The sequence below is a fragment of the Bombina bombina genome, chromosome 5 (genome assembly GCF_027579735.1).
Source record: "Bombina bombina isolate aBomBom1 chromosome 5, aBomBom1.pri, whole genome shotgun sequence".
Taxonomy (NCBI): Eukaryota; Metazoa; Chordata; class Amphibia; order Anura; family Bombinatoridae; genus Bombina; species Bombina bombina.
The window spans coordinates 673,295,413-673,321,168 of record NC_069503.1 but is presented as its reverse complement, the minus strand read 5'-3'; positions in this window follow the sequence as shown (position 1 = coordinate 673,321,168).

Here is a 25,756-nt window from a genome sequence, read left to right as displayed (position 1 = left end):
GGCAAGTAGTCTTATCATGTCTGGAAAAAAGTTCAAAATAAATGTATAGTATAATTTTATTTCAAGTACAGTTTATAGTAATGTATAATCTTTTTTATTTTTATTGTACAAAAATTAAAAAGACAGTTAAGTCAAAATTAAAGTTTACGATTCAAATATGGCAGGCAATTTTAAACAACTTTATGGTTTATTTCTATTATCAAATGTTTTCATTCTCTTAAAGTACTTTATTGAAGACCATACCCAGGTATGTTCAAAAGTAGCAATGCATTGCTGGGAGGTAGCCGTCATTAGCTCACGAGGGGGTCGATCCGATATAAATCGTCGCCCGCAAAAGCCGGCGACGCCAATATTTGCGCGGGTTTGGTATCACATATACGGCGTAATCTAGAAGTTACGCCCGTATATTTCTGCCGTCGCCCGCAGTTTTTTGGGCCATAGGCAGGTATACCAAACCCGCGCAGTTTGGTATCCAATATGCAGCGTAAGGACTTACGTGGCGAAAATGGAGAAAACTTACTCCATTTTCACCTCGCCACAAAAAGCAGCCGTAAGAAGCCTTACGCTGACTATTGGAGCCCCGTAACTTCCTAAACTGGCTGCTAAAATAAACCTAACACCTAACGCATGCGCAATGTCTATCTCCCTGTCAACCGCGATCTGCTAAAATAAACCTAACACCTAACGCATGCGCAATGTCTATCTCCCTGTCAACCGCGATCTGCTAAAATAAACCTAACACCTAACGCATGCGCAATGTCTATCTACCTGTCAACCGCGATCCCCCCCCCCCCCCCCGAAATCCCTAATAAAGTTATTACCCCCTAAACCGCCGCTCCCGGACCCCGCCGCCATCTACATAAACTAAACCCCTACTGTGAGCCTCTAAAACCGCCGCCATCTACCTTATCTATCCCCTAATCTGACCCCTTACACCGCCGCCACCTATATAAAAATTATTAACCCCTAATCTAATCCCCCTATACCGCTGCCAGCTATATTAATATTATTAACCCCTAATGTAAGCCCCTTACACCGCCGCCATCTCTATTAAAATGATTAACCCCTAATTTAATCTACCTACCCCGCCGCCAGCTATATTATCTATATTAACCCTAAGTATATTATAGTTAATATAGTTATTACATTATATATATTAACTATATTAACCCTAATTATATTAGGGTTAATATAGTTAATATAGTTACTATAGTATTTATATTAACTATATTAACTCTATCTAACCCTAACACCCCTAACTAAATTTATATTAAATTAATCTAATTCATTTATAAACTAAAATATTCATATTTAAATCTAAATACTTACCTATAAAATAAACCCTAAGATAGCTACAATATAATTAATAATTACATTGTAGCTATGTTAGGGTTAATATTTATTTTACAGGTAAATTGTTAATTATTTTAACTAGGTATAATAGATATTAAATAGGTATTAACTATTTAATATCTACCTAGTTAAAATAATTACCCAATTACCTGTAAAATAAATCCTAACCTAAGTTACAAATACACCTACACTATCAATAAATTTACTAAACTACAAACATCTATCTAAAAATACAATTAAATTAACTAAACTAAATTACAAAAAAAAACAAACACTAAATTACAAAAAATAAAAAAAAGGATTACAAGATATTTAAGCTAATTACACCTATTCTAAGCCCCCTAATAAAATAATAAACCCCCAAAATAAAAAAAATTCCCTGCCCTATTCTAAATTAAACAAATTTCAAAGCTCTTTACCTTACCAGCCCTTAAAAGGGCCTTTTGTGGGGCATGCCCCAAAGAATTCAGCTCTTTTGCATACAACAAATACAATCCCCCCCCCATTACAACCCACCACCCACATACCCCTATTCTAAAACCACCCAAACCCCCCTTAAAAAAGCCTAACACTACCCCCCCTGAAGATCTCCCTACCTTGTCTTCACCACACCGGGCCGAACTCCTGATCCGATCCGGGCGATGTCTTCCTCCAAGCGGCAAAGAAGAATTCTTCCTCCGGCGATGTCTTCCTCCAAGCGGCAAAGAAGAATTCTTCCTCCGGCGATGTCTTCCTCCAAGCGGCAGCAAAGTCTTCATTCTTCCGGCGGCATCTTCAATCTTCTTTCTTCGCTCCGCCGCCGCGGAGCATCCATCCCGGACGACTGCTGAACTTGGAATGAGGTACCTTTAAATGACGTCATCCAAGATGGCGTCCGCCGAATTCCGATTGGCTGATAGGATTCTATCAGCCAATCGGAATTAAGTTAGAAAAATCTGATTGGCTGATTGAATCAGCCAATCAGATTCAAGTTCAATCCGATTGGCTGATCCGAACAGCCAATCAGATTGAGCTCACATTCTATTGGCTGATCGGAACAGCCAATAGAATGCGAGCTCAATCTGATTGGCTGATTGGATCAGCCAATCGGATTGAACTTGAATCTGATTGGCTGATTCAATCAGCCAATCAGATTTTTCTAACTTAATTCCGATTGGCTCATAGAATCCTATCAGCCAATCGGAATTCGGCGGACGCCATCTTGGATGACGTCATTTAAAGGTACCTCATTCCAAGTTCAGCAGTCGTCCGGGATGGATGCTCCGCGGCGGCGGAGCGAAGAAAGAAGATTGAAGATGCCGCCGGAAGAATGAAGACTTTGCTGCCGCTTGGAGGAAGACATCGCCGGAGGAAGAATTCTTCTTTGCCGCTTGGAGGAAGACATCGCCCGGATCGGATCAGGAGTTCGGCCCGGTGTGGTGAAGACAAGGTAGGGAGATCTTCAGGGGGGTAGTGTTAGGCTTTTTTAAGGGGGGTTTGGGTGGTTTTAGAATAGGGGTATGTGGGTGGTGGGTTGTAATGGGGGGGGGATTGTATTTGTTGTATGCAAAAGAGCTGAATTCTTTGGGGCATGCCCCACAAAAGGCCCTTTTAAGGGCTGGTAAGGTAAAGAGCTTTGAAATTTGTTTAATTTAGAATAGGGCAGGGAATTTTTTTTATTTTGGGGGTTTATTATTTTATTAGGGGGCTTAGAATAGGTGTAATTAGCTTAAATATCTTGTAATCTTTTTTTTATTTTTTGTAATTTAGTGTTTGTTTTTTTTTGTAATTTAGTTTAGTTAATTTAATTGTATTTTTAGATAGATGTTTGTAGTTTAGTAAATTTATTGATAGTGTAGGTGTATTTGTAACTTAGGTTAGGATTTATTTTACAGGTAATTGGGTAATTATTTTAACTAGGTAGATATTAAATAGTTAATACCTATTTAATATCTATTATACCTAGTTAAAATAATTAACAATTTACCTGTAAAATAAATATTAACCCTAACATAGCTACAATGTAATTATTAATTATATTGTAGCTATCTTAGGGTTTATTTTATAGGTAAGTATTTAGTTTTAAATAGGAATATTTTAGTTTATAAATGAATTAGATTAATTTAATATAAATTTAGTTAGGGGTGTTAGGGTTAGATAGAGTTAATATAGTTAATATAAATACTATAGTAACTATATTAACTATATTAACCCTAATATAATTAGGGTTAATATAGTTAATATATATAATGTAATAACTATATTAACTATAATATACTTAGGGTTAATATAGATAATATAGCTGGCGGCGGGGTAGGTAGATTAAATTAGGGGTTAATCATTTTAATAGAGATGGCGGCGGTGTAAGGGGCTTACATTAGGGGTTAATAATTTTAATATAGATGGCGGCGGTGTTAGGGGCTCACTTTAGGGGGTTATAGATATAATATAGCTGGCGGCGGGGTACTGGAGCGGCGGTTTAGGGGTTAATAACTTTATTAGGTTGCGGCGGGGTACGGGAGCGGCGGTTTAGGGGTTAATAGCTTTTTTATTGTTAGGATAGTGAGGGGGGATAGCGGATAGAGGGTTAGACAGTGCGGGCTATGTTAGGGAGGCGTGTTAGACAGTGCGGGCTATGTTAGGGAGGCGTGTTAGACAGTGCGGGTGTTTTAGACTTTAGTCAGGTTTTATAGGCGCCGGCAGTTTCTAACGTGCCGCAAGTCACTGGCGACGCCAGAAATTTGTACTTACGCAGATTTCTGGACATCGCTGGTTTATCCGACTTACGGCACGTTAGCATCTGACGGCGACCTATATGGGATAGCTCGAGTTGCGAGCTGAAACTGTGGGCAACGCCGGTTCCCTCGCTTGCGCCGCAAACTGCGATCTATATCGGATCGCGCCCCATTTGTATTTAGCTAGCCTTCAGTAGAGCATTGCAAGAGAACAATTACATTTTTCTTGCTTTTTGTCATAACTTTTGTGTCATAACTTTTATATATTCCACAGTAAAATCCTGAAAAAAACTTATTTGATCAACTTAATCAAAGTTTGGCTAAACAGAAGTTGATTTTTTTTCAAATGATAATTCATTACAACTTGTATACATTAGTGTATTGCAAATCTTATAAAACAGGGTGGATAATTAATTAAATTATCGATGATGACTCCCTGATGTGTATGAATGCAGTTTTTTTCAATTAATCAAATATTTCCCTTTTGGTTCTATTAAGAAGCATCACATTACTGTAATAAAATAAAATTATTGAGATTGCTCATTATAGTTTACATAAGAAATGAAAAATACAACATAATGTATGAGAGTATAAATATTTATTGAAAGAAAACAACAGCAAACAAAATCCCAGATATTGCTTTCTATTACAAATACTACCCCTGGTATGAGTCCTATTATGGTATGGGAGGCGCAAAGATGCTATAGAATGGAGTTTATTAACCAAAAGCACATTTGTTAAACAAGCGTAATGCAAATACACTGACCTTTCATCTCAGTATACGGATTTAGACTAAAAACCAATGTAGAAATCTCTCAACAATTAGAAGCAACTAGAACCCTCCAAGGCCTCCTACACTAGGATTGCCAAAAACAAGGTTTTAGATTGGGACAAACATATTTCTATGAGGGAAATAGAGCCAGGAGAATGCTAGCGTATGCATTACAACACAAAAAGTTCAAATCATATGTCTATAAACTTACCAACCCAAAAAAACACCATAGTCCATACTACCTCTAAAATAGCAAATTTATTCCATCAACATTTCACTCATCTCTATAACATTCATCCCCCAGACCCTATGCACATCAGAAATGCTACAAATATACTCAAAAAGATCCCCCTCTTAAAATACCTTTGGAGATAGCTAATCACTTAGGCAGACCAATTACATCTTCTGAAATACTAACCTGTATTAAAGACCTTCCTCTTAGTAAAAGCCAAGGACTGGATGGATACACTGCCTGGTACTACCACACATTTTCTTTAGAACTGGTCACACATCTCACCACACTATTCTCCTCCACTGATATTAATAATCCATTCCCTTCCAGCATGCTTAAAGCCTATATTATCGTTCTACCAAAGCTAGGCCACCCCCAATATTTCACCCTATCTTATTTTTGAATGTGGAATTAAGATTTACTCAAAGATATTGGTGTTCCATATAAATGCAATGTTACCAATGTTAATACATACAAACCAGGTTGGTATTACACCATGTAGGAAAACAAGACAATACATATAAAGCCTATATGCTATTTAAATATGCCAACTCTTTTAAGATACTTACAATATTCTTATCCACAGAGACAGAGAAGGCATTTGACAGGTTAAACTGATACTTCCTTAAAGCAGCCCTGATTCAGTTTGGGCTTGGAGACACTGTAATTGACAAAATATTTGCCCTTTATAATTACCCTTCAGCTAAAATTAAAGTTAATAATACCTTGTCACATTCATTCTAGATATCTAACGTAACATGACAAGGCTGTCCCCTTTCACCTCTCCTGTTTGTACTGGTTATGGAGGTACTTGCCATCAAAGTTTGTAATAATGACAACATTCATGGTATAAATATTGGCTCACAGACTTACAAATTAATGCATTATGCAGATAATACTTCTCTCTGTTTTTTAACTGAAATTACTCAGATCATTGATGGTTATGGAGCATATTCTAATTATAAAATTATATATAGAAAATCTGACTTTCTATCAATAGCCTTATATGCTTAAGATTCACAACAAATACAGAACCGAACCACTTCCTTTTTAAACTTTAACTTAACTCCATCAAATATTTAAGGATTCATTTTACATCAGATAAACTGTTGCTATTTTTGCTTGATTACCAACATTTATTACAAACTATCCAGCATGATTTACAAACTTGGCATCATAAACATCTGTCATAGATAGGAAGGATACATTCTGTAAAGATGATGATCCTTCCGTGGATTTAAATCCTCCTGATTCCCCTGACCCTGACATTTCATAAACAATTAATGAACACTAATAATACATTTATATAGCGCACCAAATCACCTAGAGTAGCTCAAAACAAACTATATAGAACAAAAGTGGTTTGGGAGTGCCTAATCTTATTATCTATAGGATAACATCTTTTATTCAATGTATAATTGACTAGAGGAAGCACTCTACAGATAAAGAATGGGTTTTCCTAGAACATCTTTTCACTGATTGCACCCAATTAGGAAGCTTATGTTGGCTCCCTGATTTTCCTTGATACCTTAGCAACAAACATATACAATACACGATAATAGGCTACATTACGAGTGGCACGCTAACTGTTGCATGCAAGCTATAAAGGGATTTATCATGGCTCTTTGCAAGCATCAGAAGTACTACAAGTTGAAAGTAATGCATTCTCTTGAGCACAATTACATTTAATGCGCGTTGGGTTAGCGTGACTTCAGAGCCCTGGTTTTTCACTTACATTTGGTAAGAGTGAGCTATATTTTTGCATTTGTTACTCAACCATCAATCCTCTTGATTACATTCCTTCATACTGACAAATGGCCAACTAACTTGGGCCTTTTCATTGGAGAGAAAGAATAGACAAATATATTCCAATCTTTGGCCAGATCCTCCATTTTATCACGTATTGTAGAAACTAACTTTAAATTATTAACTAGGTGGTATCTGTCACCAAGTCATCTTCATTTGCTGTATCCAGAAGCTTCTAATTTATTTTGAAAAGAATGTGGAGAAGTAGAAACCCTAGCACGTATCTGGTGGACATGCCCCTTATCTGTTCCTATTGGGTTAGCATTGCTAAAGAAATGGAAAAGTTGCTCTCTCATAAAATACCTTTAGATCCTCTCACATTTTTGTTTCACTCCTGCATCCATATTTAATATAAGCTTTGTATAAACCTATTCCACATATGCTTAAACAGTGTAATGCTCGTGAAATATTCCTCTATCAAACCAAGCTTGGACAGTAGTCTTCTTATCCCGGCTTCAAGTGGAGTGATAGGGAATATCCCAGAGCAGAGAAAGTTTGTAAAATGAGGTATGCAGTACTCACAGTAGGCAGGGCAGTCCTTAGCAGCAATAGGAAGGAAATCCAGCATAATAGCAATTCAGGGGAAAACCAATAGAAGGACCGGAACAAGCAGGAGTCAGCAACAAAGGGAAATCCAACAGTATAAGGGTTTAGGCAGGCAGAGTGGTCAGACAAGCAGAGTTTAGCAACAGTATATCAATCCAGCAATTTAGGGGTTAACAGGCAGAGTGGTCAGACAAGCAGAGTTCAGCAACAGTATATCAATCCAGCAGTTTAGCAACAATAACACCCAGGAGCACACTAAGTAACACCTATACTTGGGCAGTGATAGGTGGAAAGTGAAGAAGTTACATAGGCGCAGGATTCGCGCCACAGGAGATCCTGACCGGCTTCAGATGGAGAAGACGTGCATCGATGACGTCACTGCCGCACACACACAGGAGCCAGTTCAAGATGCTTACACTATCTCCCTTGAAAGAGATCAATAAATGATACAAAACCGTGTACCCGACTATGACTCCATTAAGTTTTATGGGTAGAATATGTAAATCCCACTACCCCCTAATATCAGGTATTTTAATTGTGCCTTATATTACTTGGTACTAATCTTCCATCATCTCTTTCTTTTTTCTCTTTTAAAAATGGGGACTGCTTGCATTTGTGTGATGGGGAGACCTAGCCTTTTCACTGGTGAGTTTGTAGAATAGCTTTTTAGCTAATAACCTGTGTGCAATGTGGGCAGATATTATTTGTGCATTGTTTTAGCGTGTTTTTTTTATTCCATATACCTTTCTCTTTAATTTTTAATTTTAATTTTTTTTGTTTTGCTAATATCTTTGTTATCGATGTCTTTGATATCATTATCCAAGGCATTTTCTACTTTATTATTAATTGTTAAAACTTTTCTTTCAATAATATAAATATATATATATATATATATATATATATATATATATATATATATATATATATATATATATATATATATATATATATATATAAATAACACAACATGGAAGGGAACTGCACTCCAAGACCGGATCAGGTACACATCCTGTGACTCAGTAACATCCAGCCCTGGGTGCTAAATAGCACTCCAAAAAAGCTGTGATGTCACCAGAGCCACAGGCAGTTAACCCCAGTCCGGAATGGGTGCAAGAACCAAGGGAGATTACAAATAAAAAGTAATACAACACATAGAAACACCCAGCACTCACCAACTAGCTCACAGCTAAGATAAAATCACAACTGGAAAGGTTAGTCACCGCATCTGGCCAAATGGGAAAGCTCAGGCACCACGTCAAGGTCCTTTCCTTAGCCTGAGTCCCTAACACAGGCACACCATCATGCGAGCTCACAAAGCTAAACAAACTGAGAACAAAGAAGGGGTGCACAGGTGGCTGTAATCACCCATAGAAAATACAAAACATGGAAGGGAACTGCACTCCAAGACCGGATCAGGTACACATCCTGTGACTCAGTAACATCCAGCCCTGGGTGCTAAATAGCACTCCAAAAAAGCTGTGATGTCACCAGAGCCACAGGCAGTTAACCCCAGTCCGGAATGGGTGCAAGAACCAAGGGAGATTACAAATACAAAAAAAAGTAATACAACACATAGAAACACCCAGCACTCACCAACTAGCTCACAGCTAAGATAAAATCACAACTGGAAAGTGTGATGATAGCAGGATGTGATGTCACTAGCATGTGGGCGGGGCTTAGGTCCGGTGTCTGTGTCGCAGTTAGTTTAGTACAATCAACCTGTCTGGATGTGTATTGCTATGCTCTGTAATAAAATAGAGTTGTACCATCATTGCTGTGTCCTGCATATGTCCTGCATCTCATGACATGGTGTCAGAAGTTCTGGACTGCGCTTCTGTTCCTGATCGATTGCAATGTCAAAGTTTACCCCACCTGAGCCTTTTGACTTTTCTCAGCCTGCAGCTTGGCCCACATGGCGTCAGCGGTTTCAGCGCTTCAGGATTGCATCCAAACTGAACAAGGAGAGTGGTGAAGTACAAGTTAATTCTCTTTTATACTCCATGGGGAAAGATGTAGAGCCAGTGTTCAATGCTTTTACTTTTCAAGAAGGGGAAGAAGTTAACTTTGATATAGTTATGGATAAACTCAGTGCCCACTTTGTGCCCAAAAGAAATGTGATTCATGAGAGAGCTTGTTTCCACAAACGTAATCAGCGTGTGGGAGAATCTGTGGAGTCATTTGTGCGCAGCCTGTATGAATTAGCTGAATTCTGTGAGTTTGGTGTTGCTAAAGAAGAGCAAATCAGAGACAGAATAGTTATTGGAATTGCAGATGCTGAAGTCTCCCTGAAGCTGCAGTTAGAACCTGATTTAACGTTAGAAGGGGCTATTAGGATGGCCCGCCAGAGTGAACTGGTGAAAAAGCAAAGTGCTGATCTGAGGTCTGAGAGTATTGTGGATGAAGTGCAACAGTCTAGAAAAATTACTAGTGAAAGGCACAGTGTGAGCGGTAGATCAAAAGTATTGGAAAGGCCTAGAAGTGGATGGGCGCAACATGGCCGATGCACACGGTGCTACCGGGCTCATGATCAGAGTGCTATATGCCCGGCCAGAGATAAAAGATGCAGAAAATGTAACAGAATAGGCCATTTTGAAGTGGTGTGTAAAACTGAATACATTAAGGAGATGCAGGTGGACAGTGACCAGGAGGGTCAGGAAGTGTCTTTTGTGGGGTCTGTTGTGGAACGGACAAGCTCAGAGGAAGATTGGAAAGTTACTTTTACTGTAATGGGAGCCAAAGTTGATTTTAAGATTGACACAGGAGCTGATATCACTGTAATGTCTTTTGCTGAATTTATGAAACTGCCTAGACAGCCCCAGCTGGCGAAGGTTACTACAAATGTTCATAGTCCTGGTGGCCGCATTGATTGTGTGGGGAAATTTCTTGCCAGCTGTGAGTACAAACAAAAAAAGTTCACCATGTGGGTGCATGTGATCCGAGGTCAGTGTGTTAACAGTTTATTGAGCAGAAAAGCAGCCTGTGACTTGGGCCTCGTGGCCAGAGTGAATGAGATCTCTGAAGATATGTTTGGCGAGTTGGGCCTACTGAGCTGCAAACCTGTCCGTATAGCACTTAAAAGTGACGCAGTCCCGTACAGTATTTCTACTCCTCGTAGAATTCCGTTCCCGCTCATGCCTCAAGTGGAGAAAGAGCTCATGCGCATGAAGTCTATGGGGGTTATTGAAGAGGTTGTTGAAGCAACTGATTGGTGTGCCCCCATTGTTCCTGTTGCAAAGAAAAACGGAAAGGTGCGCATCTGTGTGGACCTGAAAAGGTTGAATGAGGCAGTGAAGAGGGAGAGATTTGTGCTGCCGACATTGGAAGATATAGCCCCGAAGTTGGCTGGGGCGAAGTTCTTTTCCACATTAGACGCTTCTAGCGGCTTTTGGCAGATCCCCCTGGATCCAAAGTGCCGCAAACTGACTACCTTCATCACTCCGGTAGGTCGGTTCTGCTTCTGCAGACTTCCCTTTGGGATATCCTCCGCTCCTGAGATCTTTCAGAGGGAAATGAGTTCTCTCCTGAGTGGCCACGTGGGCACAGCAGTCGTCATGGACGACATTCTAGTGTATGGGTCTACAGTGGAAGAGCATGATCAGCGTTTGAGTTGTGTGCTGCAGGCTATCAAAGAGTCTGGGCTGAAGCTGAATAAAGAAAAATGTCATTTTAGGAAAACTGAATTATGCTACTTTGGGCATATCATCAACGGGGATGGCATCAAGCCGGACCCCGAGAAAATTCGGGCTATCGAACAGATGAAAAGCCCTTCGGATGTACATGAGCTGAGACAGATATTGGGCCTTGTAAATTACGTGGGCAAGTTTCTTCCAGATTTATCTACAGTTTTGCACCCTATCACAGAGTTGCTTAAGAAAGATGTTGCCTGGGTCTGGGGACCCTCACAAGAAAAAGCGTTCCTGCATGCTAAGTCCCTGCTGGGGTCTGCCCCAGTGCTGGGGTTCTACGACCCTTCAAAAAAGACTGTGGTTAGTGCTGATGCAAGCAGTTATGGGTTGGGGGCTGCACTCCTGCAGCCGAATGACAACAAACTACAGCCCATCGCCTACTGTTCCCGCACACTGACGGCTGCGGAGTCTAAATACGCTCAAATTGAGAAAGAGTGCCTGGCTGCAGTTTGGGCCTGTGAGCGCTTTCAGCGTTATCTAGTGGGTTTGGAGAAATTTAGTCTGGAAACTGACCACAAACCGCTAGTCCCTCTTATCAATTCTTATGACATCGACAAAACACCCTTGAGATGCCAGAGACTTTTAATGAGACTACTCAGGTTCAATGTTCAGGCAGTGCATGTGCCGGGGAAGCAGCTGGTTGTGGCAGATACACTGTCCAGGCTCCCGCTGGCTGCTGCTGAAGAATCCTCCACAGAATCGGATGTAAAAGTGTATGTTGATTCAGTTCTGGCCTCTAAGTCCATTTCTTCAAGGAAACTGGAAGAGATAAAGAAAGAGACATATTTGGACACAGATCTGCAAGAAGTTATAAGGTACATAAGAGATGGCTGGCCCGAGAGCCGGGCAGCCTGGATGTCTTTAAATGCTTACCAGCCAGAGAGGTCGCAGCTCACGGAGCTGGAGGGGTTGGTGCTGTTCCAAGACCATATTGTAATTCCTGTCAGCATGAGGAAGGAGATGTTAAACAGGATTCACGATGGCCACTTAGGCATTACAAAGTGCAGAGAAAGAGCAGCTACAGCTGTGTGGTGGCCTGGGATCAGCTCCGACATTGCAAATCACGTGTCTAAATGTGCCTTTTGCCGGGAACGCCGGCCTACTCAGAGAAGGGAGCCCTTAATGTCTACTCCGCTGCCTGCGGGGCCGTGGCAGAAAATAGCTGCTGATTTGTGCGAACTGCACGGGAAAAAGTTTCTTGTTGTTATCGACTACTATTCCAGGTATTTGGAAATAGCACCCCTGAATGATATCACAAGTCAGGCCGTTATCATTCGCCTGAAGAGCTTGTTCGCCCGCTGGGGCATTCCAATGGAGCTGGTGAGTGATAATGGCATGCAGTTCGCTTCTACAGAGTTCAGTGCTTTCAGCAGGGAATATGATTTTGTACATTCCACGTCAAGTCCACATTATCCGCAGGCCAACGGAATGGCTGAAAGGGCAGTTCAAACAACAAAATTCATTCTAAAGCAATCTGAACCGTACCTAGCCCTCTTGTCATACAGGGCGACGCCCATTCAAGCCACCGGGTTTAGCCCGGCACAGCTGATGCTAGGACGCCAGATTCGCACCACTTTACCCTCAGTGGGTGTCTTCAAGCCGCCTGGCCCTGTTCCTTGGGACGAAGTCCTTAGGAGGGATGAAGAGGCCAAAAAGGGTTATCGTTTCTTCTACGACAGGAGACATTCTGTCAGGCCTTTACAGGAACTGAAAGCGGGCCAAAGTGTCAGAATTAAACTGGATGATGAGAAGAAATGGAAGACGCCTGCTACGGTAGTGGGCCGCTCTCCAGAACCAAGGTCTTACACAGTCCTTACAGAGGGAGGGACGGTTACACGCCGTAACCGAAGACATCTTCAGCCTGTACCTGAGAGTCTGGAACCGGATACCTCAATACCACCGCCGGTGGGATCCCCTGTTCTAAGAGAGGTGCCTTCCCCTCAGCAAGATCATAGCGGGGATATATCTTTGCCTCCAGCAGACTCTTGTTCACCATCTTCTGTATCAGAGGACAGTTCATGCAAAGTTACATCAAGCGGAAGAGTGGTGAGGCTTCCGGCCCGATACAGGGACTGACTTTAGCTAGAACAGTGACCGGAAGTATGGGCAGAATAATCCCATGGTCACTGTGGACTAGGGTAGTCTACCCCGATGTCCAAGTCAGGATGTAATTTATTTGTTCATGTTTTCTAATCTATCTGTTTTTATAATGTTCTAAAACAAAATGTTGTTGTATACCCTGTTGGTGTACCTTGTTAGTTAATATATGCGAATGTATGCTTTGTCTTTGAAAAAGGGGAAGATGTGATGATAGCAGGATGTGATGTCACTAGCATGTGGGCGGGGCTTAGGTCCGGTGTCTGTGTCGCAGTTAGTTTAGTACAATCAACCTGTCTGGATGTGTATTGCTATGCTCTGTAATAAAATAGAGTTGTACCATCATTGCTGTGTCCTGCATATGTCCTGCATCTCATGACAGAAAGGTTAGTCACCGCATCTGGCCAAATGGGAAAGCTCAGGCACCACGTCAAGGTCCTTTCCTTAGCCTGAGTCCCTAACACAGGCACACCATCATGCGAGCTCACAAAGCTAAACAAACTGAGAACAAAGAAGGGGTGCACAGGTGGCTGTAATCACCCATAGAAAATACAAAACATGGAAGGGAACTGCACTCCAAGTACCATCCGGTTTAGGAATTAACACAATTGGACTGCTCCAATCACTGTATGATTCTTTAATCACCCCAAGTTTTAACATTTTTCCACCTCCAATTTAGTAGCCTACCTACGGGCTTCAGGAACTCTATAGGGTTTAAGGGGAAAAAAAATCCCTGGTTCTGTAACTATGGAAAAAACTCTGTTCCTTCTAATAAAGTCCTTGACCTCTTGCTTTTGATGCACAGATAGGGTTTCAGAAACATTTACCTCTGGCTCAGTAACAGGTATCTCTGTTGTATTTACTGCACACAAACCTCCCTATCCTTCCAGGGCTTCAGTAAATGAATGTGATATATCTGCTATGGTTTTCCTCTCCCTGGCTGACTCACCTTATAGTTTACATCACCCACCTTTTCAATTATCTCATATGGGCCGTGCCAAGTAGCCAAAAATCTACTACTACTGTAGGGACTAAAACTAGTACCCTGTCACCAGGCTGAAACACTCTAACCCTGTGCTTCTAGGGCTTTTCCCATATGATCCCTAACTATGGGCTTGACAGCCTCCATTTGATCCTGCATTTAAGATATATGCTCAATAACACTTCTATAGGGTGTAGCTTCCTGTTCCCATGTCTCTAACAATATCAAGTAACCCACGTGGATGTCGACCATACAAATGTTCAAAAGGTGAAAACCCTGTTGAGGCCTGAGGAACTTCCCTGATAGAAAACATTAAATATGGCAATAAAAGGTCCCAATTTTTTCCATCCACATCAATTGCCTTCCGTAACATACTCTTTAGGGTCTTATTGAACCTCTCTACTAGCCCATCAGTTTGAAGGTGATATACTGAAGTTTTCAGATGCTTAATATGGAGCAGTTTACACAATTCTTTTGTAACCTTAGACATAAAAGGAGTCCCTTGATCTGTCAAAATTTCATTTGGTATACCCACTCTACTAAACATAAGCATAATTTCCTTAGCTATGAATTTTGCAGAACTATTACGTAGAGCTACTGCCTACGGATAGCGGGTTGCATAATCCAGGACAACCAGAATAAACTGGTGTCCTCTGGATGACTTCACCAGTGGACCTATTAAGTCCATGGCAATTCTTTTGAATGGCACATCAATGATTGGTAAAGGCACTAATGGACTAGGAAAATCCTTAGTGGGAGCAGTTAGCTGTCACTTGGGACATGAAGAGCAATAATTATTAACAACCTTAAACACACCTGGCCAGTAAAACCTTCTAAGGACACTTTCTTTAGTCTTATCCATTCACAGGTTCCCCCCTAGTATGTGACTATGTGCAAGATTTAACACTGTATTACAAAAAACTTGAGGTACCAATAACTGTTTTAAAATATCTGTGCCCTTTTTGTCTACTCTGTATAGCAGGTTATTATTTACTTCAAAGTGAGGATAAGGTAATGTATTTTCTGGCTTTGAAATAACACCATTTACAACCCGGATATAATTTCTTGCTTCAGCCAAAGTAGATCCTCCCATTGGGCACTTTTAAAATTACCACAATTAACCTCCAAATCTAATAAATCATTGTTGCTTTCTGTACTAAAACCTGGTTCGTTATTTCTGGAGAGGCTGGTCTCCTATCAACACAGGCATAGTACAATAAGTTTTACCTTTAGTGTTTTCTTCCAAATCAATTTCAGAAAAAGGAAACACAAAATCCTCAATTGTTTCATTCCCTTTGGACTCCTTAGCTGAATTTACTATTAAAGCCCATAATTCAAAAAACTTAGGAAAATCTCTTTCTATCACCACCTCATGAGCTAATTTGTGTACTACACCTTCCCAATGTTTTAAAGAACCACATTGTGTTTTGAAATTTACATCAGCTGTAGCATATTCACGTTTATCACCATGAACACAAAGAATACCCATTTTATGCATTTGATCTATAGTCACATCAGCTACTATACATTTTGACACTAATGTAACCATACTACATGAATCAAGTAATGCTTTACATATTCTATCATTTACAGTCACCAAACACATGTGAGAGACATCATTATTATCAGGATGAATACAGTTAGACACAAATGAGTGCGACCCTGTATTATCACTTTTACTATAGTTCATCAGTTAATCTTTAAGGTCCCAGTCTCTGGCAACATGACCAACCTCATTACACTTAAAACATTTAATACTAGACATGTGCAGCCACGAAAAATTTTGTTCAGTTCGGATCGATTCGGTCAGATTCGAATTTCGGTTCGGATTGATTCAAATTCGGAAGAAATCGAATGAATTTGTTTCGGATTCATTCGGATTCTTTCGGATTCGTGTGAAATTCGGTTCGGTTTGATTCGGTTCGATTCGGTTCGAATTGATTTGGATTTTCGGAATTTCGGCACTGTTAAGTGGGATGTGCTGTGTATTACACTAGTATACTGTACAATACTAGTGTAATACATGGCCATCCGAATCCATCCGAATCCATCCGAATAAATTCAAATCGATTCGGATTTATTTGGTAGATTCGGCACTGTCGCAATTCGGAAATTCGAATCGATCCGAATTCCGAATTTGACAAAATTCGTCCGAATTTCGATTCAGACCGAACCGAATCGCACATGTCTATTTAATACTATAATTAGATTTCCTTACAGGTTGGTTATATTTAAATGTTCCTCTATCTCCCAGAGGAGTGTCCCTTGTATCTTGTAAATATAACTGCTGGTTTCTCACCCCCTTCCCCCTTAAACAGTCTTACCAGTTCTTGTAGAGTTCTGGAAAATAGGAGAGGAGGGTAAATCTGCTGTAGGTAGATGCAAAACTTCTCCTGCCGCAATATACCTTTCCACTAAAGCAATCAGTTGGTCTGCAGTTTGAGGGTCACCCTGACTGACTCATCAACGCAGGGAAGCAGGTAATCCTTGTTGAAAGTGATCCATCACAAATAACTCCACAATCTTATTAGTGGAGTTAACCACTGGTTAAGGTCTTGCAGCCTTATCAGATGCATATCTCCAAGAGTGGAATCTTTGAGCACGTACTGCAGATGTCACTCCTAGGTGTGCCAGGATCTCAGCCTTCAGATTGTCATAGTCACTGGCTTGCTCCGGCTCTAGGTCAAAGAAGGCCTTTTGAGGTTCTTCACTTAAAAAAGGTGCAAGTATGCTCACCCACTCATCTGCTGGCCATCCTTCTCTTTCCGCTGTTCTCTCAAAGACAAGATACGCCTCAACATCGTCCGTTGCAGACATCTTTTGAATATAGTGACTAGCTTGTATAACTTTAGAGCCTTGACAGCCACCAGCAGTATCAGAGTTCAGTCTCTCAGAATCTCTTGCCGCAAGGTGCATGTGGCGTTCTGCTGTTCCTCACAAACCTTCCTGAATGATTCTGCTTGAAATGTGATCATCTGTTGCACCAGCACTTCAGTACTCTATTTCTGGGTTATTTCCATAATCATAGCATTCTCCGTCTGTGCCAACACCAACTGCTGCAGAGCTGCACTGTTTGCAGCAGCTTTTCTATTGGCATCCTGTTGCACAGTGGTAGACAGAATCAGTGCTTTAATAACTTCCTCCATGTTGCTTGCAAATTATAAAACCCACAGACATAAAATGTGGCGGCCCGCCTTCTCCACCATATGTAACAAGAATCCTTGGCAACCACTGTCTTCTAGGGTTAAATGCAATAGAGGACAATCCAGTTAAAGTTTTCAAAACTTTATTTTCTTCCAAAATAGCAAGGGGACTTTAACAGCAGCATACAGTTTGTTCGCAGGTAAGACAAAAGGACAAGCTTCTCTGCACAGCTTCCAAAATAGCAAATATCTGTCTGCATTGTCTGCAGCAATACAAATGTCCTTTACAGAATGTAACAACAAACAGAAATCCAGCAAAATGTTTAGTACATAATATTTTTCACAACACATCATATCAGGCCTCCTGCCTGGCTGTAATCTACTTAGCTAGAGAAATGCTTCCCTTTTAAACCCTAGGAGCAGTAATCATGAGCCACACCTGAGTTTAATTGCCTTAAACAGCTGTAAGGTATTCACAACTAAAAAACACTAATCACTTCCCTGGGGTATCTTAGCAAAATTGTAAAGTGAAATGTATACACTATATAATGATAACGGGAAAACACTTGCACTCAGTGGTCTTTCAGGTTAAATCTTTTACCAGTGAATGCAAGTTTTTACCATTTGTCATTATTATTTCCACTAGCACTATGGCAGTCATTGGATGGAGTGAGAGTGCACATCCCAGCTATATCTACAGTTGTGCTCATGAGTTTACATACCCTGGCAGAATTTATGATTTCTTGGCCATTTTTCAGAGATTATGAATGATAACACAAAAACTTTTCTTTCACTCATGGTTAGTGTTTGGCTGAAGCCATTTATTATCAATCAACTGTGTTTACTCTTTTTAAATCATAATGACAACAGAAACTACCCAAATGACCCTGATCAAAAGTTTACATACCCTGGTGATTTTGGCCTGATAACATGCACACAAGTTGACACAAAGGGGTTTGAATGACTATTAAAGGTAACCATCCTCATCTGTGATCCGTTTGCTTGTAATTTGTGTGTCTGTATAAAAGGTCAATGAGTTTCTGGACTCCTGACAGACCCTTGCATCTTTCATCCAGTGCTGCACTGACGATTATGGATTCTGAGTCATGGGGAAAGCAAAAGAATTGTCAAAGGATCTGCGGGAAAAGGTAGTTGAACTGTATAAAACAGGAAAGGGATATCAAAAGATATCCAAGGAATTGAGAATGCAAATCAGCAGTGTTCATACTCTAATCAAGAAGTGGAAAATGAGGGGTTCTGTTGAAAGCAAACCACGGTCAGGTAGACCAACTAAAATTTCAGCCACAACTGCCAGGAAAATTGTTTGGGATGCAAAGGCAAACCGACAAATAACTTCAGGTGAAATACAGGACTCTCTGAAAACATGTGGTGTGGCTGTTTCAAGCTGCAGAATAAGGAAGCACTTGAAGAAAGATGGGCTGCATGGTCGAGTTGCCAGAAGAAAGCCATTACTACGCAAATGCCACAAAGTATCCCGATTACAATACGCCAAACAGCACAGAGACAAGCCTCAAACCTTCTGGCACAAAGTCATTTGGAGTGATGAGACCAAAATTGAGCTTTTTGGTCTCAAACATAAACAATACATTTGGAGAGGAGTTAACAAGGCCTATGATGAAAGGTACACCATTCCTACTGTGAAACACGGAGGAGGATCGCTGATGTTTTCGGGATGTGTGAGCTACAAAGGCACAGGAAATTTGGTCAGAATTGATGGCAAGATGAATGCAGTATGTTATCAAACAGAGCACCTCATTTTCCACTTCTTGATTAGAGTTTGAACACTGCTGATTTGCATTCTCAATTCCTTGGATATCTTTTTATATCCCTTTTCTGTTTTATACAGTTCAACTACCTTTTCCCGCAGATCCTTTGACAATTCTTTTTGCTTTCCCCATGACTCCGATTCCAGAAACTTCAGTGTAGCACTGGATGAAAGATGCAAGGGTCTGTCAGGAGTTCAGAAACTCATTGATCTTTTATACACACACACTAATTACAAGCAAACAGATCACAGGTGAGGATGGTTACCTTTAATAGCCATTCAAACCCCTTTGTGTCAACCCCTTTGTGTCAACTCAATATATATATATATACTATCTATCTATCTATCTATCTATCTATCTATCTATCTATCTATATATATATATATATATATATATATATACATATACATTAGTTTTATAAAGAAAGAGCAAATCCTAGGAAAAATATATACCTGGATTAAAGACAGGGAATTCAGCACTCTTTTAAGGAATTTTATTTAGCTCATAAAAGTATTAACACGGTGTATCCAAAAAAGAACTTGGATTGCTGGAAGAGAGGGTGATCTCTGACACCCTCTAACTACATCACTAGGTATATGTGACAATAAATTTGTAACACAAAAGAATACTCAAATAGTATATATAGTCAACATGAAAAGATAGAATTACATAGAAAAAAATCTACATTCAAACCTGACCGGTCAGGGGACAGTGTTCATGTCTGTACAGTAAAGTTGCATGCAAGATAGTTTTGTTTCTACATCGATAAACAGCAAATAAAGTATTGTATAGAAAAACACTTCTTATACCATTACAATGCAAGCATAGGCATCTCAAAATATATACATGGATTCAATGAAAATATATTGATGGGGACAGTGACCGAACTACTACACCCTGCTGCGTACGGCACCTTAATATATAAGGCTTAATGCCAGGCAGGTTTTAGATATGGGATCTAAGTAGTTCCAGGTAATGTACCCCAGAATATGTACATATATTTAGTTCCAGTCACGTGACAAACAAGGCTAAAGGCAGCGTTAGAAATAAAGTTACTCAGCAGAAAAGGTGAGTTTGTGATCACGTAAGTTTCTGTAGGTCGTTATGTTAGATGTTAAAGTCCTTTGGATTAATCATGCAAGCAGGCAGTGTATTAGCCATAAAGCAAGAAAAAGCATGATGCGCAGTGCAGGATAGCAAATGTGTAATTAGTATGCCTCAAGCATTTGTCAAAGATTGCAGTTTCCTTTCACAGTTAAGGACTTGTGATAAGCCCCCTCGACAGGGTAGCAATATCCAGTTCAGTGACGTGTATGCCTATCAATCAGGCAACAGTTATAACAATATACGACCTGTCTCCGTATATATCTTCAAGCTGGTACTTTGTATTTGAGCCTTAGTGACCTCCGAGAAACTCCGTGATTGGAATCCATCAAGCGCCAATGCTTGCGATGTGTCTGTTCTTTGGCATGAACACAGACCACATGTTCCGGATCGGCTTGACCAATGCCGACACGCGTTTCACCCGCTAGGTGTGTCGGGCTTCATCAGGGCGTGATGACGTGAGGAGCATTTCATCTCCCTTTTAAACTTGCTGGGTTATACGCCCCTACTGGGGAATGCCAAGAATCAAATATTACCTCTATGAGAAAGAAAGTTAAAAAGGTACAGACTACCTCGGACATACCTTAGCCAAAATAGGCTCATATTGAAGAAATCTGATATTTAGCTTAAAGTGTTTAAGCAAAAAAAAATATACATATAAGAATTTGTCAAGGTTTAAATCATGGATATATATACATATTAGTAAAGACAAAAAAATGGAAAATAGATTTACTTGTTAACCTAAACTGCCCTAATCTCATATATCATTGGAACATTCTAATGCATAAGATATTATTATTATAGGTTAGATACAAGTCTGAGCAATGGTAGATTTGTTTTGGATCACTATTAGAACGATATCTATGTCTATAAGAAGCAAGCCATATCTAATCTATCATTCAACCCTTTAGGTATCTGGGTTTCTAGAATCAAAATCCACCTGCATTCTTTTTGAAGGAGGGCATTATCATTGTCACCCCCCCTATTGTTTGTGATGCCCCTGTCAATGCCAATAAAGGAGAGAGAGTCAGAATTGCAAGCATGAGCATCTTCAAAATGCCTTGCCACATTGCTTTTGGGATTTTTATTTTTGATATCATCCCGATGCTCTGTTATCTGGTCTTTTATAGCTCTCCTGGTTTTACCCACGTAAAAACGTGGGCAACTGCAGGAGAGAAGATATATGACACCTTCAGTACTGCATGTTATGTGATGTTTTAATTTGTATATTTTCCCTGTGTGGGTAGAAAATACTTTGGTTTTCACCATATATTTACACGCCACACATTTTCCACATGGATGGTTTCCAGTGGATCTATGTTTTGTTAGCCAGTCAGTTTGTTTTTTGGGTGAAACATACTGGCTTCTCACAAATTTATCTTTGAGGTTAGGTGCCCTTCTGGCGGTGATATTAGGGTGGTTTCCCACCTCCCTAGATACCCCTTTATCACTTGTTAAGACATGCCAGTTATTTTTAAGTATCATCCTCAAGGCTGTCCAATGACAGTTATAGTCTGCAATCAATCTTATAGGACCTTGTAAAGTTTTTTCCTTGGGCATTAGAAGATGCTCACGATTCAAGTGAGCTGCTTCATTCAAGGCCCTTTTAACAACCCTCTTTGAGTATCCTCTGTCTACAAATCGTTTTTGCATTTCTGCAGCATGTTCATAGTATTTTGTTTTGGTTGAACAGTTTCGACGCAGTCTGATGAACTGTCCCTTAGGTATCCCCTTTTTGAGGTGGTCTGGATGATGTCTGGTTGCCAGTAGCAAACTGTTCGTTGCCGTAGTTTTTTGGAAATTCTCAGTTTCTATAGAACCCTGTTTGAGGTTAATTTTTATATCCAAAAAGGATATTTCCTCCTTACTGCTCTGCAGAGTGAGAAAGATATTTCTATCATTTTGATTCAGAGTTTCTACAAAGTCAAGAAGACTTTGTTCAGAGCCCTCCCATATGAGGAAAATGTCATCCACATATCTAAGCCATATGTGGATGTTTTCCTCAAAGGAAGGGCTCTGATAAACATCCTCCATCTCCCATGCTCCCAGATGTAGGCACGCATAGGTGGGGGCACATGTTGCCCCCATGGCCATCCCTTGCTGCTGTACATATACTTTGTTGTCGAAGAGAAACACATTATTTGTCAGTATAAACTCCAACAACTCCATTACGAAGTCAGTATGTTGTTGTGTATGTATTCCTCTCATCATCAAAAAATGTTTATATGCTTTCATGCCAACCTTATGTGGGATTGATGAATACAATCCCTCCACGTCCAGACATGCCATTATTGCTCCTGGGGGGACTGATAGACTGTCAATTTTTCTTAGGAAATCGGCTGTGTCCAGGATGTACCATGGCAGCGTACTTAAAAAAGGCCTAAGGAAATGATCTACATAGTTGCCTAAATTTTCCGTTAAGCTGCCAATTCCTGCAATTATAGGATGGCCTGGCGGATGGTTTGCATTTTTGTGTATCTTGGGGATACAATAAAAGACAGGCGTAATTGGATACTCAGGGTAAAGATTCTTCTGCTCCGAGATTGTAATGAGGCCATTACTCTTAGCCTTTTTTAAGATATTAAATAGTGTATATTGCAGGGAAGACGTCGGATTATATGTCAATGATTTGTAGTGCTTTTTATTCAAAAGCTGACGTTTTACTTCGAGGACATACATGTTTTCATCCCAGAGGACAAGGTTACCACCCTTGTCCACCGGCTTAATTATGAACCCTTTAGCATTCATAAGCTCATTAAGTGCTTTACGTTCAGGTTTTGATAGATTATCGTCTACTATTCCTGTAAAGGATAGTTGATTAACCTCCTTCTCAACCTGTTTAACGAATATATTGACCGCTGGCACCATTGAAAGTTGTGGCATATACTTTGATTTTGCCTTGAAGTTGGAGGTAATTTTTTTGAGACACGGATCTAACTGTGTGGGAGCGTACTGACTTCCCTCATTCTCTTCTAGAAGGCTTTGTAAGTTTTCTATCATGGACTTGTCTTCCATAGTGATGGTAACATTGTCCACTAAATGTTTACTTTTGCCCTTCATTATCTGCGAAAGTACTATTCGTCGGGCAAATAAATGGAGATCTTTTATAAAGTTAAACTTGTCAAGGGAGTTCGTTGGACAGAAGGAAAGACCTTTCTTAAGCACCTCTATGTGTGCAAGATTCAACTTAAACGAAGATAAGTTTATTATCTGAGGTCTGCCCCTCGAGAAATTCCCCTGGTTTTGTTCTTGTCTCCGTTGTCTGGAGGGATATCTCCTCTCTTGTGAGTCTGAATTTTTCCCTCCTCCGCCTTCTCTTCCTACCTCCTCTCCTCCTTCCCCTAAAAAAGTATGTGGTTTTTCAGTAGTTTGTCTATGATGTTCTGATTCTACATCTGAAGCGTCAGTCATACATGCCTCTTACCGACAGGTAATTGTATACTTTGTTGTTCTTGTAATCATCATTATCTCTAGAAAGCTTTCTACCTTTTCTCAGTTTGATGTCGTTTTGTAATCTAGCAATTTGTTCCTTAATTTCCTCATTAAGTTTTGCAAAATTAGAGTTACTGGAAAAAGTGTTAACTACTTTAAGGCACTCTTCTGCCTGTGTGATCGTCTTATCCAGTCTCTCTTTATTTCGCTTGACCATTTTTCCCATCAAAATGATGGAGCATTGAGTTAGACTGGAATTCCAGTCCTCCATAAATGCGTCTCCTCCTTCATCTTCCCTTAAATTTGTCCCAGGGTCTAGTCTCAGACGTAGCCCCCTTGGTATAATATTGTTTTTTATATAGTTCTCTAGGCTTGATGTCTCAGCCCTGAGCTTAACTTGTTTGACCAGAAGTTTTTTTATAATTTTTAAAAGCACCATATATGTTAATCGGTGCACTGTTCTCAATCTGAGTCTCCTCCAGGCTTGACATAGACAGTGACACTGTTAATTCAGCTTCCCAATTCTCATTAGACAATGTAAATGCCATATTAAAAACGTATTAGAATATAGGGCGCAAGTGTCAAAGATTCATCTATCTCTTGCAGCCACCAAGCACAGGATACACCCAAGGGTTTTAAACTCTTGAAAAAACAATTTTTTGCACTAGGGGATCACCACTCCGAAAACCTATAATGTGGTCCTAAGGCCAGGTGAAATAGGTATATATATTGAAAAAATAGAGGAGTAATACAGAGGGGACGCAACTGCTTTGAGCTAAAAAATGAGCAACCTACCAGTTCTTAATCATATGCTGGTTTAGGTATGTATTGAAACTGTGATGTAGACCCTTAAATAAGATACATGAGTTTTATAAAGAAAGAGCAAATCCTAGGAAAAATATATACCTGGATTAAAGACAGGGAATTCAGCACTCTTTTAAAGAATTTTATTTAGCTCATAAAAGTATTAACACGGTGTATCCAAAAAAGAACTTGGATTGCTGGAAGAGAGGGTGATCTCTGACACCCTCTAACTACATCACTAGGTATATGTGACAATAAATTTGTAACACAAAAGAATACTCAAATAGTATATATAGTCAACATGAAAAGATAGAATTACATAGAAAAAAATCTACATTCAAACCTGACCGGTCAGGGGACAGTGTTCATGTCTGTACAGTAAAGTTGCATGCAAGATAGTTTTGTTTCTACATCGATAAACAGCAAATAAAGTATTGTATATAAAAACACTTCTTATACCATTACAATGCAAGCATAGGCATCTCAAAATATATACATGGATTCAATGAAAATATATTGATGGGGGACAGTGACCGAACTACTACACCCTGCTGCGTACGGCACCTTAATATATAAGGCTTAATGCCGGGCAGGTTTTAGATATGGGATCTAAGTAGTTCCAGGTAATGTACCCCAGAATATGTACATATATTTAGTTCCAGTCACGTGACAAACAAGGCTAAAGGCAGCGTTAGAAATAAAGTTACTCAGCAGAAAAGGTGAGTTTGTGATCACGTAAGTTTCTGTAGGTCGTTATGTTAGATGTTAAAGTCCTTTGGATTAATCATGCAAGCAGGCAGTGTATTAGCCATAAAGCAAGAAAAAGCATGATGCGCAGTGCAGGATAGCAAATGTGTAATTAGTATGCCTCAAGCATTTGTCAAAGATTGCAGTTTCCTTTCACAGTTAAGGACTTGTGATAAGCCCCCTCGACAGGGTAGCAATATCCAGTTCAGTGACGTGTATGCCTATCAATCAGGCAACAGTTATAACAATATACGACCTCACCGGTCTTTAGTTCCGCGGTTGCTGGTCTTCAGTTCGGCGGTCCTGGATGAAAATAGAAGAGGTCGCTGCAATGGAAGAAGATGTCGCCGCTTGGAAGAAGACTTCATCGCCGGACTTCAGGAATCGTGAATACCTATCTGGGGGTTAGGGCTGAATGCCCTTTTAAGGGTAATGCCTTTACAAATAGCTTAGGTTTATTAGTGTCAGTTTTTTTTTTATTTTGGGGGTTTGGTGGATGGGGGGGTTACTGTTAGGGGGAATTAGTATTTTTTAAAGGTAAAAGAGCTTTT